General features: G+C 44.9%; 1 long non-coding RNA gene across 1 annotated transcript in view; it reads left to right on the top strand.

Annotated features, from left to right (window-relative positions):
- Positions 1–4,265: 4,265 nt before the first annotated feature.
- The window catches only part of LOC123584861, a 59,440-nt gene continuing 45,218 nt past the window's right edge, over positions 4,266–18,487 (top strand). The window contains exons 1-2 of the long non-coding RNA XR_006705710.1: positions 4,266–5,714; positions 6,902–7,068. This is a non-coding gene — a long non-coding RNA (uncharacterized LOC123584861). The remainder of the gene's footprint in view (positions 5,715–6,901; positions 7,069–18,487) is intronic.

Below are 18,487 nucleotides of genomic sequence, written 5' to 3' on the forward strand. Positions count from 1 at the left end.
TATTATTTACCCATCTCTATCAGGTTTGTCTTTACAAATCAGTTTCTTTTTCTTTTTTTAAGTTTATTTATTTATTATAAGAGTGTGTGTGTGAGCAGGGGAGGGGCAGAGAGAGAGGGAGAGAGAGAATCCCAAGCAACCTCTGCACTGTCAACGTGGTGCCCGATGTGGGGCTCAAACTCACCAACTGTGAGATCAGGACCTGAGCCGAAATCAGGAGTCAGACACTTAAGTGAGCCACCCAGGCACCATTCAAATCAGTTTCTGAGAGCTCTTTGTATATTATGGATGTTAATCCCTAATTAGTATAGTGCAATCTGTATACTAATAGACTATATAAAAACTCGATTGGATCCTATTTGTCTGCAGCATAAAATCTAAGTAGCTTAACAAATCCAGATGTGTTGTCTGAGCAGGAGATGTTATTTAGATGCCTTTGATGAGAACAGTTAGGCAACACCCTCCTCTCCGTGTATCTATTTATACCCACTGATTTACACAGAAGTTGAACAGTGAGCCTATGAGAAAGAGTCTGAATCTTGTCCCTAGTTGAATTTCAGTCATCTGATGGGCCCGAAGGAGTCATGATTATAAGTAGCAGGGGGACCCAAGAATTAAGTCATCATATAGAAGAAGGTGTCTGGCCCCTTAGACCAAATCCAGTAGTTAGGCCAGAGTGCCCAAGGGGAATGGCATTCTGGGTTCATGGTGGAAGCTAACGCTGTAACTTGCCTCACTAACCACTTTGGCAGCATGTGTGGCTCCTGTAAGAAAGTGGAGTGGGGAGAACTTCTGTGGAAGTTTGAAAAGCTGTTGTTGTGCAGTCAAGCAGCCTTACTGGGGAAACTTTATTTGAACGTTACCCAACAAGGGCATTTTCCCAGAGGGTTTGCTAGATCTGTGGCAATCATCTCTGGTCTTTAGATGCAACAGTGATGCTCCAGTGTCAACACTATAAAGCTCAATAGACTGCTAGGTATTTGTGACAACGATAGGACGGAACTTCCAGCCTTGTGTTGGTACCCTAGTTGAAGCATTAAAGCCTGGGACTGCAGGATTCCAGCCTCGCTAGACATGGGCAGGTGATAACCTAGACTATTTCACCGAAACATGGATGTACTCCCTGAAGAGTCTTCTAAGGACTTGGTGGAAAAGACCCTGAAAATACCTGATATTCTGCAAAGATCTCGACTTCCTTTAGTCAAGCTGATGGGATGCTGAGCTTGGGAGAGCTGGATATTGATGCTGGTGGCGTTGCCCCTGCACACACTGACTGGCGAAGCCTGAAACTGGTCGCTTTCGTTCTCATTGTACATGTTATGGCTCCTGCCAACTCTCTGGCCTCACCTCCTGCGTTTTCTCTGTCCCTCTCGAAGTTTTGGATTTGCTACACCAGTAGGAAACTCCTCCAAGCACCACACTTTGTCTACTATAACTTTGCTGATGCAGCTCTCTGCCCCTGAAACACCCAACCCCTCAGCCACATTATTTACTGGCTAACTCCTGTCAGCTACTACCTCTTTCAGGAAGCTTTCCTTAATTCTTCCCATCCGGGTTTCAGGTCCCTCCTTAATGTTCTCATAGCATCCTACATGCTCCCACACCCACCCCTTCTATTAGACTGGAAGCTGCTTTCCTCAGCATTGAGTACAGTGCTTGACATATAATGGATGGTCGGTAATGCTTATTAAATGAGTGAATTAATGAATGAAAAATTAAATGTCTACATGTGCTCAATGCTGTACTCATTTCTTCGAAGAGAAATAAAGGGCATATCCTCTACCCTCAAGTGACTGATAACTCAGTTGAGAAGATAGAGGTGTTTTTTTTTATTTTTTATTTTTTATTTTTTGCTTTTTTCTCCCCCCAAAACTAGCAAATAATTATATGCCTTTAAGATTAAATGCTTAAGAGCATTGAGGGCTGGGAAAAGGGAACATAATGAAGTCACATACATCAGGAGAAAGGAATGCCCTATTCTGTTCATGAACATCTTTATATGGTACAAAAATAGCCTCCAAACATGTATCAAATATTGACTATGTGAAGCCTGTTGTGCCAGTCATAGATGCTACAAATTGGGAACATTACTGTCTTTGGAGACTTATTATCTAATTGGAACCACCCCAGATTCTATTTGGAAGTAGGCAGGGCATACACAATAATCAAACAGGTAACAAACAAGTACCATACCTCTAATGACAGGACAAGGTAGCTACATAAAGAGAAAGCAGGGTGCTTGGGTGGCTCAGTCGGTTAAGTGTCCAACTGCAGCTCAGGTCATGATCTTGCAGTTTGGGAGTTCGAGCCCCACACTGAGCTCTGTGCTGACAGCTCAGAGCCTGGAACCTGCTTTGGATTCTCTCTCTCCCGCTCTCTCTGCCCCTCCTCCCACCCTCTCTCTCAAAAATAAACATTTTTTTTAATTTTATTTTTTTTCAACGTTTATTTATTTTTGGGACAGAGAGAGACAGAGCATGAACGGGGGAGGGGCAGAGAGAGAGGGAGACACAGAATCGGAAACAGGCTCCAGGCTCTGAGCCATCAGCCCAGAGCCTGACGCGGGGCTCGAACTCACGGACCGCGAGATCGTGACCTGGCTGAAGTCGGACGCTTAACCGACTGCGCCACCCAGGCGCCCCAAAAATAAACATTTTTTAAAAAGATAAGGCAAATCAGTTTGCATGTATTAAAAGAGCAAAGATTAAAGCAGAGTTAATATCCAGCTGTGGTGGGCATGGGGTGAAGTGAGTACTTTTGCAACTATTCGCAGAAGGGCAAATTGGTGCATATTTTCTGGAGGGTAATTTGGCTCCGTATATCAAGACTTTCAAAAATATTCCTACTGTTTTGACCCACTGGTTCTATTTCTAGTAATTTATATTAAGGAAATAATCAGAGGCATGGACACTTATGGACAAAGATAGTAATAGCAGTGTTATTTTTAATAGAAAAAAATAAAAATAGTCTAAATGTTGAACAATAGGGAATCGGCTAAGTAACTTATGATTCATCTGTATAACAGACATTATACAGCCATTAAAATCCTTGTCGTTCTCAGAATTTTAGCATCATGGGAAATTTCTCACAGCATAACATTAAGTGAAAAAGTACACAAAACTATATATACCTGTCATCTCCCACATTTTGTGGTTGCGAAAGGAAATACCCCCAAGATGTTAGCAGTGGTGGAATTATAGCTCTTTTTTTTCCCTAAAAGTATTTATTATTTTACAGTTAGAAAATGGTTTTAATGTTTTAATGAAAGAAAATTGCTAGGACAAGGTAGTTAATGCTAAAAGCAAGAGGAGTCAGTGGCCGTAAAGTCACATTCCCACGGAATGGCTAGGAATTGCACCCAGTCTTGGCTTTTGTGCCGTGTAGCTATAGCCTCGTCCTCTACAGCCTTCACAGTGTTTGAGAGGGGAGGGCATGATGAACAAAACAAAGACAGGGGACTTGAGAGACTTCCCATGAAATCTTGTCATGGTCAAGTGTTTCATGGAAAGTCTGTGGGTGAGACCATGGCAGTCAGCATCCCATACCCTGTGTCCCTATGTACCCCTTTTCTTTTGTTTTCTTTTTCTTTTCTTTTCATTTTTGTTACCCTTGTTGAAGAAAAGACAGGAACAACATGTCTTGAGAGGGTTTGGGAGGCAAGGAGAAAGGATTCTCACACTCACATCAGCAAGTGGGGATCATCACTTCTATCCCTAGAAGTCTGTAATGACTATTCAGGAACATCTGACCTGCCCCAGGCACAATGGGATCAACAGTGTCCCAGTTCTTTTGACCTCATGGGGAAGGGAAACTAAGGTAAGGATTGACAAGCAGAGAAGAAGGAACAGGCTCAGATGTTAGCCCAGCAAGTCAACCCAGTAATTACAATGCTTCAAGCAGATGACCAATGCAAAATCTAGCTTCCATTTGTATCCCTTTTGCCCCCAGTTCATTAAGGGCTTTTACGTTCATTATTTTATTGGATCCTAACCAGAACCCTGTGAGAGAGGCACTAGTGTCCTCGTTTTACAGCTGAGATCTTTGAGGCTCAACAAGATGAATGGATCCACCCAAGGTCTCTCTCAGTTAATAAGAGCTGGCGCTGGAACCTGGGACTTGTGATTGATTCCTCTTTATTTTTTTTAACGTTTGTTTGTTTGTTTATTTTTGAGAGACACAGAGAGAGATGGCATGAGCCGGGAGGGGCAAAGAGAGGGAGACAGAGAATCCCAAGCAAGCTCTGAGCCGTCAGCACAGAACCCGACATGGGGCTCCGTCTCACGACAGCGAGACCATGACCTGAGCCGCAATCCAGAGTCGGACACTTAACCAACTGAGCCACCCAGGCGCCCCTGATTCCTCTTTCTCGTTTGACACACTGAGCTGTAAGAGATACATTTTCATACAAGAACACACAAGGAATATTAAAAAGCAAGAAGAAAAATGGAAGTGTGTTTACAAAAAGTTGGTTCATGTGATCTTAACCAATAGTTCCCCTTTTGAGACTCCTTTTCATTTCTCAGCCCTTATCATCAATGCCCAGGAGACATACCACAGACAGCACCGAGGCACCACCTCTAGGCCTTAATGCCGTGTTTGTGTTGTGTTATTCAGGCACAGTTGCAGAGCCTGGGCTTGGTGGGAGTTTCCAAAGGTGGCCCTATTTGCCAAAGGCAGTGCTGAGGCATGGACCGTGTGGCCCATGTGTCCTAGGCCTGCCACGGGCTCTATGTGGAGGAGTCTCTGGACAGGCTGCCATCTTGGACAGGCAATCTGGGTTCAGGCTGGCTCCCTTCCAGATGGCACTTCATTAGAGAAAAGCACAGCTAAGGCCCCACATGGGGCACACCTGTTCATCCGGCTCCATCTCAGATCCTGCCTTCCCATTGTGCCTCTGACAGGCACAGAAGTGAAACACATGGGGCTCCTTTTGGCCTAGTGCTGTTTATTGTCACATTTAATTCTCAGTCCCACCGTATGGAGTGATTGTCTGCATTTTATAATTAAGGATCCTGTGGAATCAGGGAGTTCAAGCAACTTGTTCAAGGAAACACGACTAGTAAGTGGCCCACTTACTTACTTACTTGAGCCCAGCTCTTTCCGGCAACAGAAACCAGGCACTCTCCAATGTGCTACCCAGCCTCTTCAGGCAACAGGAACTCTGCAGACACCTCAGCTCACTCCAATCTATTGATCAACTTGAATGTGTTACCACTGCCGAGCAGGGGAGTGTACACGAAGACACATTGGTAGATCGTGCATGAGACAGGAGATAGCTCCTTTTCATTCAGCCAAGTAGATTTGAAATCCCCCTTTTCTAGAAAACGTTCCTGGCCCCACCTGAATCCACTTAGCTATAGAACATCATACCTCCCTCCTTCCCTGTTTTAACCGCCGAATGATTGTCCTTTGAGACAGTTACAGAGCAGTGGCAGAAGCATTTCAGACCACCCGCAAGGCAACTGCCTGCATGTTTGCATGGGGGATCCTGTCGCAGGATTTTGGCCCACAGAAGGCAGGGGCCTGGGCTGCCTGAGTCACCGTAGGTAAGGCAGCAAATCCCAAATCAGCCCTGAGTCATCCGCACCCACCCCTCTCTCACTGCCAGCCACCTTTCCAGGGGTAACACCTGAATCACCTTCTCTGCCTTCAGGAAGTGCACATCTTAACCGAAACAATAGCAGAGTCTCTCCTCAGAAGATTTGCAGCCTCAGGTAAGAAAAAATAGTTCTTTTCATAGAGTTTTCTCCGTTCGGTGGGCTCTATAATTAGCTCTTTGGGCTTTCGACTAGAATCACCTGTCTTTTCCCACATGTATGCCCTCTGTGTCCAGTCTTCGGCCCTCCTGTCGGTGGTCTGGGGCCTGGCTGAGGTCTACAAAGATCACGATTAAGGCAAAAAGTGGAGGGGCACCTGGGTGGCTCAGTCAGTTAAGCGTTTGACTTCGGCTCAGGTCACCATCTCACCGCTCGTCAGTTTGAGCCCTGCGTCGGGCCCTGTGCTGATAGCTCAGAGCCTGGAGCCTGCTTCAGATTCCATCTCTCTCTCTCTCTCTCTGCCTCTCTGCCCCTCCCCTGCTCATGTGCTCTCTCTCTTTCTCTCTCAAAAATAAATAAAAACATGAAAAAAAATTTTTAAAGGCAGAAAGTGGAGACTTGACTCCATCGCTACATTTCCTGCTGCTTAGCATTTCTGCATTTTTGATGTATGTTTATCCGGTCTCCTCCAATAAACCAGAATAGCAGAATGTTAGGGATGGGAGGAACTGTAGGTCACAAAGCACCTCCACAGCCTATTCCTAGATACCTCCTGGGTTTTTGGCACTTGATCCAGAACTCCCTCCCATCACCACAGCAGTTCCCAGGGGAAACCTCTTTTTTTTTTTTTTGCCTCGTATCTTTCCCTCCAAATCTTTGCTCTTGCGCCAAATTCACTGCTCCGTGTTGCCGACCAGAGAAGCAGAATCTTCTGGCTCTTCTCACCCTAGAGGGACCTCCCAGGTTAGCCAACAGAACTGCAGGCAGAGGCATGGCTGTTGGGCTCGCTTTGGCTGTGCCAAGGCATGGCGGGCATGACTCCTCTGAGGGTACAAGCCTCCTCCGGTCCCTGCTCCTTTGCCACCATAACAGCCCTAGCCCCTTCCTCCCCAGGATAAGCTGCCCTTGTTCCTGGGGGCAGGGGAGTGGGCCTCCACTCTAGAGTCTCTTCTGTATCATCTTCTGGACAAGTCTTGGCCCCCACACGTCCCAGCCCGGGAATCTCAGCAGTGCATCTGTGCCCACTGATGGCTTCGGTTGGCTATGGTGCTGACGCCCTGAAGAGGATTAACGAGCTTCCCGGGCCTGTCGGTTGACTCTGCCTTGGGAAGCCGTCCAATCCAGAGCTGGGTCTTTCCCCACAGCGCGGCATGCTTTGCTATGACTCAGAGCCTGCAAATGCTGAAAATACTACCACCATGTTCCTCGGGATGACAAATCCTCCCAAATGCTATCACTACGGACTTCCTTCCATGGCAGGCTTCGTGCCCAGTCTGCAAGTCAGCGTAAGCCCTAAGGCTCTGGGCTTCAGGTGAGTCTGTTTTTTATGTTAGTTTTCAACAGTGGTTTGGATAATCCAAAGAGACAGATTATCTAGAAATAATTTAAATAATTAAATCTCTCTCTGGAGTGTGTTGGGTGATTTATTTGTTTTAGGGAGAGCATTTACCTTCCTAATGATACTTAATTTAGAGTAATGAGAGAAAGAAATGGCATTCCATCATCCCAGGTTAGATAGACAGGCCTGGAGGTGCAGGAGAAAGGGGATCCCGGGGGGCAGAAACAATGTGCTCAGCATTCACTGCAGCCAGAGGAACCCCCTACTCACTTCCTACCCAGGCTGTTACATGGGCTCACTGTCATTGCTCCCAGGGATAGGTTGGCACATCTTGCCATCTTCCCATTGGTGTGGAGAGGCCTGCCATCTTGGGAGCCACAGAGGAGTGAATCAGGGAGGGAAAAAAGTACTTCTTACGTCCAGGATGTGGGAGCTGCATCCCAAAGCAAAAAAGGGTAGGATAGAATGCTCCTCTTGTAGTAAGCATGAGAAGATACCCTTGAGGGAGAGAGCAGGCTCTGGAGCTCATGGATGACCAACTCCCTCTTGCCCTTTCTAGGATCTCAGAACTCTTAGCCTTGAACATCAGGACATAAAAAGATTCCAGTGAGCAGGAAGGGGACAAGGCAGGCAGATAGCGTGAGAACTGTACAAGATTCAGACTGAGAAGAAAGGGTTGCCTCTTGATGGCTCTGGGATCTTAGGCAAGTTATTAACTTCTCTGGCTCTCTATGTACTCTTCTGAAAAAATGAAAACAGTAACAATAATAAGAGTATCTAGCTTACAGATGAGTGGCAGCTAAATAATAATGTTTATGAAAGTATTTTGGAAGCTGTAAGGTCCTGTGAAAATTTCAGTTATTACCATACCTCTGAGTGGTTCACTGAGACCCAGCCACAGACCTGGATAGGCAACTCAAGGCACATGTCACATTCATGTTTGAAGGACTGTGTGTTCAGTACATAAGGGGTATTTTCAGGTGTGTACAACAGGCCTCCCGTACTCATGGGGGATACATTCACAGACCCGCAGGGGATGCCTGCAACCATGGATAGTACCAAACCCTATATACACACTGTGTTTTTTTTCCTGTGCGTACATGTCTACGATAAAGTTTATAAACTAGTCACAGTAAGAGATTAACAACAAAAGCTGGTAATGAGCCAGAACAATTATAACGATATGTTGTAATGACAGTTACATGGATGTGATCTCTCTCAAAATCTCTCACTGTACTGTGCTCGCCCTTCTTTTGAGGATGTGAGATGAGAAACATGCCTTTATGATGAGATGAAGTGAGGCGAATGACACAGACATTGCAACATAGCGTTAGGCTACTATTGACTCTCTGATGACAGGTCAGAAGGAGGATCCTCTGCTTCCAGACCACAGTTGGCAAGAGGTGACTGCGACTGCAGAAGGCAAAACCACGGTTAAGGGGGGGCTACTCAGTCACTGCCATTCTCATTCTGACGTAGGTAGAGATGGCCTTCCTGCACATGGTCCTTTCTCAGATTCCTGACATTTGGATGAATTTGCTAATGATTCTAGATCTCAGCGTCTTCATAAATGCTTGGCAGTAGAATTACCATCTACTTTGGAAGCCAGGTTGGAATCTGCCCAGACTCTCAGTAAGAGGGTACTTCCAAACACTCTGTGTGGGGTCCCTTGTCCAAGATCCTTTCTTCAGTGGATGGAGAGGTGGTGGAGTGGGAAAGAGTGGCAGGGGGTGATGAGGGGCTTGGGGGAGGGGGGTGATAGCCACTGCTGATCTCAGGCTTTCCCATGGACTATTGTGTTTTCCCACAGAGGAGAGGGAAAAGAAAATCATGACCGAAGCATTGGGATACCCAGAGTTTTCCTTCCCTGATCTGAACCCTCATTCCCATCTCTCATTGTGTCCCTTTCTTTGTTCTGACCATGGATCCCACCCCTGGCTTTAGTGTTTCTGCTCTCTTGTCCTCTTATCTTAAAGCCACAGGGCCTCTGGAATCAAATGGCAGACTCCTTCAGAGGAAAATAAGCTATGTGCTCTGGGACCTGCAGGCTCTCATTATTGCTGAGAACAGGGACAACAGGTTTACCTGGATGTTGTCAAACGGGTTGTTCTCATTTAGGTTAAGCCTGGCTGTTCCTATGTCTTCACAGACCTGTGTTCCCTACCTGTCCAAATTTGATGGAGTCTTAATCCTTTTTTCTACACGTTCTTGTCATCACCTATTAGTCCTTCAATCACGTATCCACCACCTCCCAGTGCTTCCTACCCTTCATGGTAACTTGGCAAATGTCAAACTGTCTTCAATGAGCATAATGAGTCTACAGACAGAATTCTTCATTCAAATTTTCCGAAGGTTCCTATCCTGTTGTAGGCTGAGTTCCCTAGGAGGAAAGCCTAATGTGGAGATTCTTGTGCAGGTGACTTTCGGGGAGAGTGTTCTAGAAGAATCATGAAAGGAGGACGGGGAGCAGGATAAGGAGGGGAAGAAGCTAGGCAGGAATGTGGTTTCAGGAGAAATGTGGCCTCCACCTGGTCCTTCTGGCAGCTCTGGAATATAAATGGCACCGCAGTTTGTCCTGCATTGAGTCAAGGAGGTAGGTGCTTTTGTCTCCCCACACCCGTCAGCCATTGACTGTAGGCTGTGGAGGGAGGAGTGTCATTCCCAGGCATGCGGGGAGGTGGCATCATTGGGCAAAGGTGTGCGTTGTCAGCAGCGCCTGCAGGGGCTAGAGGAAGGACACCGCTGACGGTAAAAGGGACCCTGGCGGTAGCAACAGCCTCTGCTACATACCCTCTGTCTCTTTAATGCCAGTACTGGAATTCTGCCATATTGAAAGAATTCTAAGTACAGAAAGGAAAAAGAAAAATCAAAGATGTTTACTGCAGTGTCATTTATGATAAAACATTTCAAAATGCAAGAACCTAAGTTTCAACAGGACAGGAATAAGTAAGTTAATTATATAATGGTACAGTTAAGTAAATAAATTACACACTTGCATGGTATTCTTTGCCCCACAAAGCCTTGGCCCCCTTGTCTCTTCCCTGATTTTGTCTGGCATGACTCTTCCCCCTTGCTCACTATACTCTACCCAAACTGGTCTCCTCTCTGTTCCTCCAGTACCCCAGGCTCCCTACTTTCCTGGGGCTCCTGCACTAATGTTCCCTCTGCCCAGAATGCTTTGCACATGGCTGCTCTTAACTCAGGGAGTAGACTCCATATCTCAGAGAGGACTTCTCTAAATACCCATCTTCAATAGCTGTCCTTGTCACTCTCTAACATATTGCCCTGTTTTATAGCTCTTATCACTCTGTGGTTTGCTCATTTATTTCTTATCTTTTACCTGTCTTCCCTTCACTAGAGCAAAACCTCTGTGAAAATGGCAATCTTACCTGTTCGGTTCACTGCTTTATTCAGAGCCTGGAGCATAAGAGTTACTCAACTGATAGCTTTTTGATAAGTAAATGATTGTAAACACAGTTTAAAACAATGTCTACAAAAATTATACAGTGAAATGGAAAAATGACCAAAATCTACTGTTAAATGAAAACATCATGATGTAAAATGTCTATGTTATATCATTATATCTGCATGGAGAAAACTTCTGCTTTTGGCCATAATGGAGTAACAAGAGAGAGAGAGAGAGAGAGAGAGAATATGGGTGGGTGAGGGGCAGAGGGAGAGACACACACAGAATCCAAAGCAGGCTCCAGGCCCTGAGCTGTCAGCACAGAGCCCGATGTGGGGCTCGAACTCACAAGCTGTAAGATCATGACCTAAGCTGAAGTCAGATGCTTAACCAACTGAGCCACTCAGGCATTCCGTCTCTCTCTCTTTTTTTTTTTTTTTTTGAGAGACAGAGAGTGAATTGGGGAGGGGCAGAGAGAGAGAGAGAGAGAGAGAGAGAGGGAGAATCCCAAGCAGGCTCCACACTGTCAGCATGGAGCCCAAGGTGGGGCTTAAACTCACAAACCATGAGATCATGACCTAAGCCAAAACCAAGAGTCTGATGCTTAACTGACTGAACCACCCAGACACCCCAGGAATTTATTTTCTTAACTTAAACTAAAGCTAAAAATCTGGATAAACTATGACACAATGGTTTCAGGTTTTGGGCCATAGTGACCACAGGGCTGTGTCACTTAGAGAAGGGAAAAAAAACAAACCCAAGGTCAATTCCACAGTTGCTTCAGCTTACCAGCTGGAGGAAGTCTCCAGGCTGCAGCATGGGGAGGCAGAACCCAAGCAGCCTGGTGGTCTCACTGGCTTGACAGATTGGAATTCAGGGAAGCCAAGATGGCTAGAGTTGGAGAGGCAGCATATTAGAGAGGATAGACCCACCCAGAGGGAGAGCTCTGAAGGTCTGTAGATCAAGTCTTTGGCTGAGTACTGATTCAGGCACATGTGAGACAATAATACATGAAGCTGGTGGGAGGGGTCAGTTAGAGAGGGAGCACAACAATGGAAAGCAAGAGCCCCCATATTCCTGGAGCTCACAGAATTCTGTTCCCCTTAGCCAGAGTGGAAAGACCTCATAATACACACGGCGTCTGGGAGAGTCCTCAGAAAGGCATTGTCCTAGCAGTGGAGCTAATTTGTTCTGAACTCACTGTTGTTCAGGATCCACCCTAACAAAGCTTAAAGCAAGCCTTGCAGGAACCAAACTGACTTTAGGCAACTTATCTGCATGCCAGAACACGTAGCGCCTCACTTCAGGGATTACAACAAAATGCAGTAACCGACAATGTAAAATTCACCATGTCCCACAACCAAGCAAAATTTGCCAAGCATGCATCAACGTAGGATAATATTATCCATAACTGGGAGAAAGATCAATTAGTAGAAACAGACCCAGAAAGGACAGAGAATATGGATTCAGCAGACAAGAGCGTTAACACAGCTATTGTAAACATGCTTCATGTGCTGAGGAAGACAGAGAGAAACATAAACACAATGAAGGGAAAAATGGAAGATGCAAAAAAAGATCTAAAAATTTCTAGAGATGAAAACTACAATATCTAAATGAGAAGTATGCTGAATGGGATTAAAAACAGTTCAGATAATATAAAATAAAAGATCAGTGCATTAAAGACATAGCAGTAGAAACTGTCCAAAGGAAAAAAAGACTAAGAAAAAAAAGCCCTTCAGTTACCTGTGAGTCAGTATCAAGTAGTATAGCATACTTGAAATTTGAGTTCCAGGAGAGGAGGGAGAACAGAAAAAAAATTTGAAGAAAATAATGGCTGAAATGTTCCCAAAGTTGACGAAAACTATAAACTCACAGATACAATAAGCTCAAGAAATTCCAAGCAGAATAAACATAAAGAAAACTGCATCAAGGCACACCATAATCAAATTGCTAAAAGCTAGTGATAAAAGTTAAAATCATAAAAGTAAGGGGAAAAGAAGGAATATACAGAGGAGTAAAAGACAAGAATGATAGCATTCTTTTGTCAGAAACTTTGCAAGTTAGCAACAGTGGGGCATCTTTACAATGCTGAAAGTAAAAACTATCAACCTAGAAGTATATACCTTATAAAAATATCTTTTCAGGAAAAAAAAAAAAGCAAAAACAAATACTCTCTCGGACAAAGAAAAGGCAATAATAATTGGTTGCCCGGAAGACTTGCACTGGAAGTAATGTTAAAGGGGGTTCGTCAGGTGGAAGGTGATGGAAATTTGGATCTACACCAAGGAATAAAGAGCACCAGAAATGTCAAATTGTAGGGCAAATATAAAAGAAAATTATCTTGCTTTTAAATTTCTTTAAAAGATAATTGATTAATATAAAAATCATTACAGTGTATCTTGGGGTTCACAGCCTATGTTGGAGTAAAACATATGACAATAGCACAAAAGATAGGAGGGAAGAAATGAAATTAAACTGTTGTAAGTTGCTCTTACTATACATGAAGTGACCTAAAACTAAAACATTGTTCGAAGGCAGACTGGGATAAGGTGTGTGCTATAAACCATAGAGAGCAAGCACCAAAGAAAAATTTTTAAGAGATACAGTTAATAAGCCAATAGTGGAAATAAAATGGAATCATGAAAAAAAAAAATCAATCCAAAAAAAGACAAAGAGGAAAAAAGAAAGAACAAATGAGACATGTAGAAAACAATAGCTCAGGGGCCCCTGGGTGGCTCAGTTGGTTAAGTGTTGGACTCTGGCTCGGGTCATGATCTTGTGGTTTGTGAGTTCAAGCCCCACGTCGGGCTCTGTGCTGACAGCTCAGAGCCTGGAGCCTGCTTCAGATTCTGTGTCTCCCTGTCTCTCATCCCCTCCCCACTAGTACTCTGTCTCTGTCCCTCTCTCTCAAAAATAAATAAACATTTTAAAAAAAGGAAACAGGGGCGCCTGGGTGGCGCAGTCGGTTAAGCGTCCGACTTCAGCCAGGTCACGATCTCGCGGTCCGTGGGTTCGAGCCCCGCGTCGGGCTCTGGGCTGATGGCTCAGAGCCTGGAGCCTGTTTCCGATTCTGTGTCTCCCTTTCTCTCTGCCCCTCCCCCGTTCATGCTCTGTCTCTTTCTGTCCCAAAAATAAATAAACGTTGAAAAAAAAATTAAAAAAAAAAGGAAACAATAGCTTGAACATTTCAACCAATGCACATGAATAACACGTCTCCCAACCTCCTGATTTGAGGGAAGGAAAGCCACTTGGTTCAGCTAGGGTCACACCTCAGACTCCCAAGTGGAAAGGGAGTTATGGTGTAAATCATGGCATGAATCATGGCTATACCAGACACCTCCCCAAGACAACCTTCCTGAACACCATCCTAAAGGACACCACTAAGGAAAACACCCTTGGACCTTCATTTGTCATTCAGAAAAGTCTGTCAATCAGCCAGCCCATCAGACAAATAGTAACAATGAACACCACTTGTATAAAGAGAATAGCAGGTGTGTCAGGATAGACCGAGAGGGTCCCAAGACCACACCTGCGCAGGAGTATCTCTCAACCAAGGTTTCTTCATGTGTCCATCTTCTACCTTCACAGGCACTGGAGAGGTAGGGTCTTCTGAGACCGCCATGAAAATGAATAGTGAATGGAGTGGGGGATTCCATGTCATTTGCATGTTATCATCAATTAATTAGATTAACTAGAGTATACCTTGAAACTACCAACTCTAGGAGAAAGAACTCTTTACCAGTAAGTTTTATGTGTTGCCAGGAAGCCAGCAATTGTGGGCAAGAAGGTTGCAGCAGGAAGAGGAAATTATACCCTGAAGACCAACACTCCTGTTTCAATTTGCCCTTGGGCTAGTCCTGTTGAGTCTTTATGGTAGAGTGTGGTGGTTCTTAGTCCTTTTCAGCCAGAGACACGTCTTTGACCACTAGAATTTGGAACGGAATATTTGGGGGAAAATTATCATAAGGCTCAATAAGACACCACAGCCAGCAGTGATTTTTGCCTTCAGTCATTGCTAGAGCATAACAAGCCCTCACAGCGTCTCCACCAACCACAGACAGAACATTCACTTTTGGCCCTTTGGTCCCTTTACATCACCATGTCGCTGTTTGAAAAGATCCTGTTTCTTGCCATTCTCTTACATAATCCTGAGACGAAGGTCTCATATGTTCCAGTCAGAGAGTAGAGTTTTTTGGTTTTTGGTTTTTCATGAATTTTTGGGGGGAAGGGTGGGAGGGTAGTTCCTGGCTCCATGGTCCAACATCCCTCTTTCTAAAAGAAAGTTCACATCCCTCTGTGTACCCTGTACATGATCTGCTTGACTCAGCATTCATTCTGACGTATGGCGAACCCTCAGCTGTAGCAAAAAATTAAGTTTGCGCGTTAACCAACATTCAGCAGCTCCGTATGAGAAGATCTGCAGGAGCAGAGAGAGTAAATAGGAAACAGAGTTCCAGCCCCAGGAAGTTCAACTTGATTCAGTCGAGGTCGCACACCTGCCACATCCAAGGTCCCGAGCCTGAGTGGGTCACACACAGTGGGCTTCTGTCACCAGCAGGAGCCTTTGCCTTGAGCCATATCACTGGGTTGGGGCAGGGCCAGTTACGAGTAAGGAAACCATCCACGTACGTCAGAGATATGTTTTCTCTTTTTCCTTCGGGAAGATGTTCTTGGGAATTCTTTGCCAGGAAGTCTGTCACTTCCTGCCCCAATGATGAGATTTCCGAAAGGCATAAATAGCTTCTCTTGCCACATGGAATTGGCTGAAGACGCCTCCATGCTACAGAAGGCAGGCCTCAGGGAGGGTGCTTTCCAGCAACCGGGAAGGGGCATCAGGAGCTGCGGGACAAGCTCCAGGGGCTTGGCCGGGGGGCTGGGGGGCGGCCTTGAGGGCTAAAGGGAAAGGGCAGAAGGACCCGGAAAAGGGGCCAGTCTGCTGAAGAAACTGCCAGAAGAAATGTGCTGAGAGTGTGGGGAAGCACATGAGAAGAAAGAGTAAAAGACGAGGAAGAGTAAGAAAATGCATTTGTAAGAAAGGGTCTCAGAGGACACAACAAAGCCCTAACAGACATGTCAGTCATGGGTCAGTAAGGGGTCAGTGAGTGACACAGGGTGAGCCACACAAGGGAGGAGCTCCAGTGTGCAAGAAAGGGAAGAAAACAATAACTAGTAGGGCTGCAAGCTGTGACACTCACCTGTCATGACACTGGTCATGCTAGAGTGATGGGCTCCCCAGGTGTGGGCTTGATGCCGCATTCAACTTTGTGTTGTGTACACATTGCTTTTTGCGTAGACTAGTGTGTCTTAAGTTCTGTTGGTAGTTTATCCATGGCGGTGAGTAAGTTATTATACAATACATCCTGTTGTGCTAAAGGTACTGGTGTGCCCCAGCAAGAGGGACCCCTGCCTTGGGTCTATGCTTTAGACTTTTCCTATTCAAAATACAGTCCTGTACCGCCAGGACTGGCATCACCCCCGAGTTTTTAGAAATGCAGACTCTCAGGCCTTACCCGGACCTACTAAATAAGATGCCAGGAGATTCACATGCGCATTAGTGTCTGAGAAACGTGCTTCCTCCAGCCGCATCTCTCCTCGCTGGAAGAGGAGTCCTCAGGGCCAAGGAGATATGGCCACTCAGAGCCCACCTCCTCTTTTAGACCATGCTTCAGGTAGCTGGGATGCCGGAATCCTTTGCACAAATAGCCCTGCCTCATCCTGCCTTCAGGGTGTATGTGACTTTCCCCAGGCCCATCCTCCTAGGGTCAACCTCCCTGCCAGTGTGAGATCAAGTTGTCTTGAGGCAGCTGTTTGCAGGGGATGTGGACAGAGGTCGAACTGCAGGATGGAGTTTGCACATGAGGTACCTGAGAGAGAGCCAGGAACAGGAAGAGGAGCAGGGAGCGGGCGGGAGGCAGGAATCATCATTACCTGTGCTGCCCCACTCCAGTGCAGAACCCCAAGGAGTTCAAGCATTCTGAATTTGAAATGGTCCTTCCAGGTCAACCTGAAGGTATATTTGTCAGGGTAGGAGAATAAAACGTACTCAATGGTTTATTCTCTCGATTCATAACTTTTATATATTTAGATCTGTGTATATGGGACGCCATGTGTGCTTTTGTCTGGGCCCCACAAATGTTTTTGTTGTACCTAAAATACACAAATCTGGGAAGAGCCAGATGACCATCATCACATCAGTTTGTCCCCAAGCAGAATAGGACTGTCCCCAAATGAGGACAAAACACGGATTCTTGAAGGTGGAGCAAAAACAGACCAAGAATCGGCCTCCAACAGAAATATAAGCAGTATATCTTCTGAGCCCAGAGGAGAAAGAGATTACTTCAGCCAGGGAAGTTTCCAGTGTGAAAGCTGGAACTTCTGGGATGAAGGGTGTTTTTAGAAGTGGCAATTTTGGCAGCAACAAGGTGGAAAGGGGCAGTGGGCAGCTCAGTCTTGCTGGAGGACTGAATGTATCCAAAAAGTCCCAAGGGCCAAGTGTGCAGAAGTGGGAAGGACCGGGCTACGGAGGGTCTTTGTTTAGAAGATCAACATCTCCCAAAGTGCTCTGAAGCCGCCCTTATGCCTTGAGAGGTCACTAGGATGTTACCAATATTTTTCTTATAAAATTTATTTAAACACATGTATTAAAAAGATATATACATGTGATATATACTGTGAATCTACATGTGAAATAAATTAATTTAGACACAAGACCTTATGCTCTCCACAAAAATATCATAGAACTAAAAGTAAAGCACAAAATTGTAAGACTCCTAGAAGACAACATAAGAGAAAACCAGGATGACCTTGGGTGTGGCAATGGCTTTTTAAATACAACACCAAAGGCACAATATATGAAAGAAAGGACTGATGAGCTGGACTTCATCACAATTAAAAATTTCTGTTTTGCAAAAGACAATGTCAGGAGAATAAGCCAAGACACAGACTGGGAGGAAATATTTGCAAAAAGACACGTCTGATAAAGGGCTGTTATCCACAATATACAAAGAACTCTTAAAACTCAACATTAAGAAAAGAAACAACCCCGTTTTAAAAGTGGCCAAAAATGTAAACAAACACTTCACCAAAGAAGATATACAGATGGCAAGTAAGCATATGTAAAGATGTTAGGCATTATGTGTCGTTAGAGAATTACAAATTAAACTGCAATGAGATACCACTATGTCCCTGTTAGAATGGCCAAAATGCAGAACACTGATAACACCAAATGCTGGGAAGGATGTGGAGAAACAAGAACTCTTATTCATTGCCAGTGGGAATGCAAAAATGGTACAGTCACTTTGGAGATAGTTTGGCGGTTTCTGAAAAAACTGAACATATTCTTACCATGTGATCCAGCTGTTGCCCTCCTTGGCATTTATCCAAATGAATTGAAAACTTATGTCCACACAAAAACCTGCACACAGATGCACATAGCAACTTTATTCATAATTTCCAAAACTTGGAAGCAGCCAAGATGTCCTTTGATAGGTGAAGAGATAGATAAACTGTGGTCCATCAGACAATGGAGTATCACTCAGCACTGAAAAGAAATGAGCTATCAAACCATGAAAAGATATGAAAAAATCTTCAATGCATATTACTAAGTGAAAGGAACCGATCTGAAAAGGCTACGTATATACTGTATGATTCCAATTATATGGCATTCTGGAAAAGGCAAGACTATGGAGACAGTAGAAAGATTAGTGGTTGCCAGGGGAACCACTGTTAGGGGGAAAAGGGATAAAGAGGCAGAGCAAGAGGATTTTCAGGGCAGTGAAAATATTCTGTACAGTTCTACAGTGGTGGGTACATCATTATACATTCGTCAAAACCCATAGAATGTCCAACACCAAGAGTGAACCCCAATATAAACTTGCGAATTTGGGTGATGATGATGTGACAATATAAGTTTACTTATTGTAGCAAATGTACCACTCTACTGCAGGATGTTGATAGTGGGGGAGACTGTGTGTGTGTGCGGGGCAT

This window comes from Leopardus geoffroyi, chromosome C3 (assembly GCF_018350155.1).
Source record: "Leopardus geoffroyi isolate Oge1 chromosome C3, O.geoffroyi_Oge1_pat1.0, whole genome shotgun sequence".
Lineage (NCBI taxonomy): Eukaryota > Metazoa > Chordata > Mammalia > Carnivora > Felidae > Leopardus > Leopardus geoffroyi.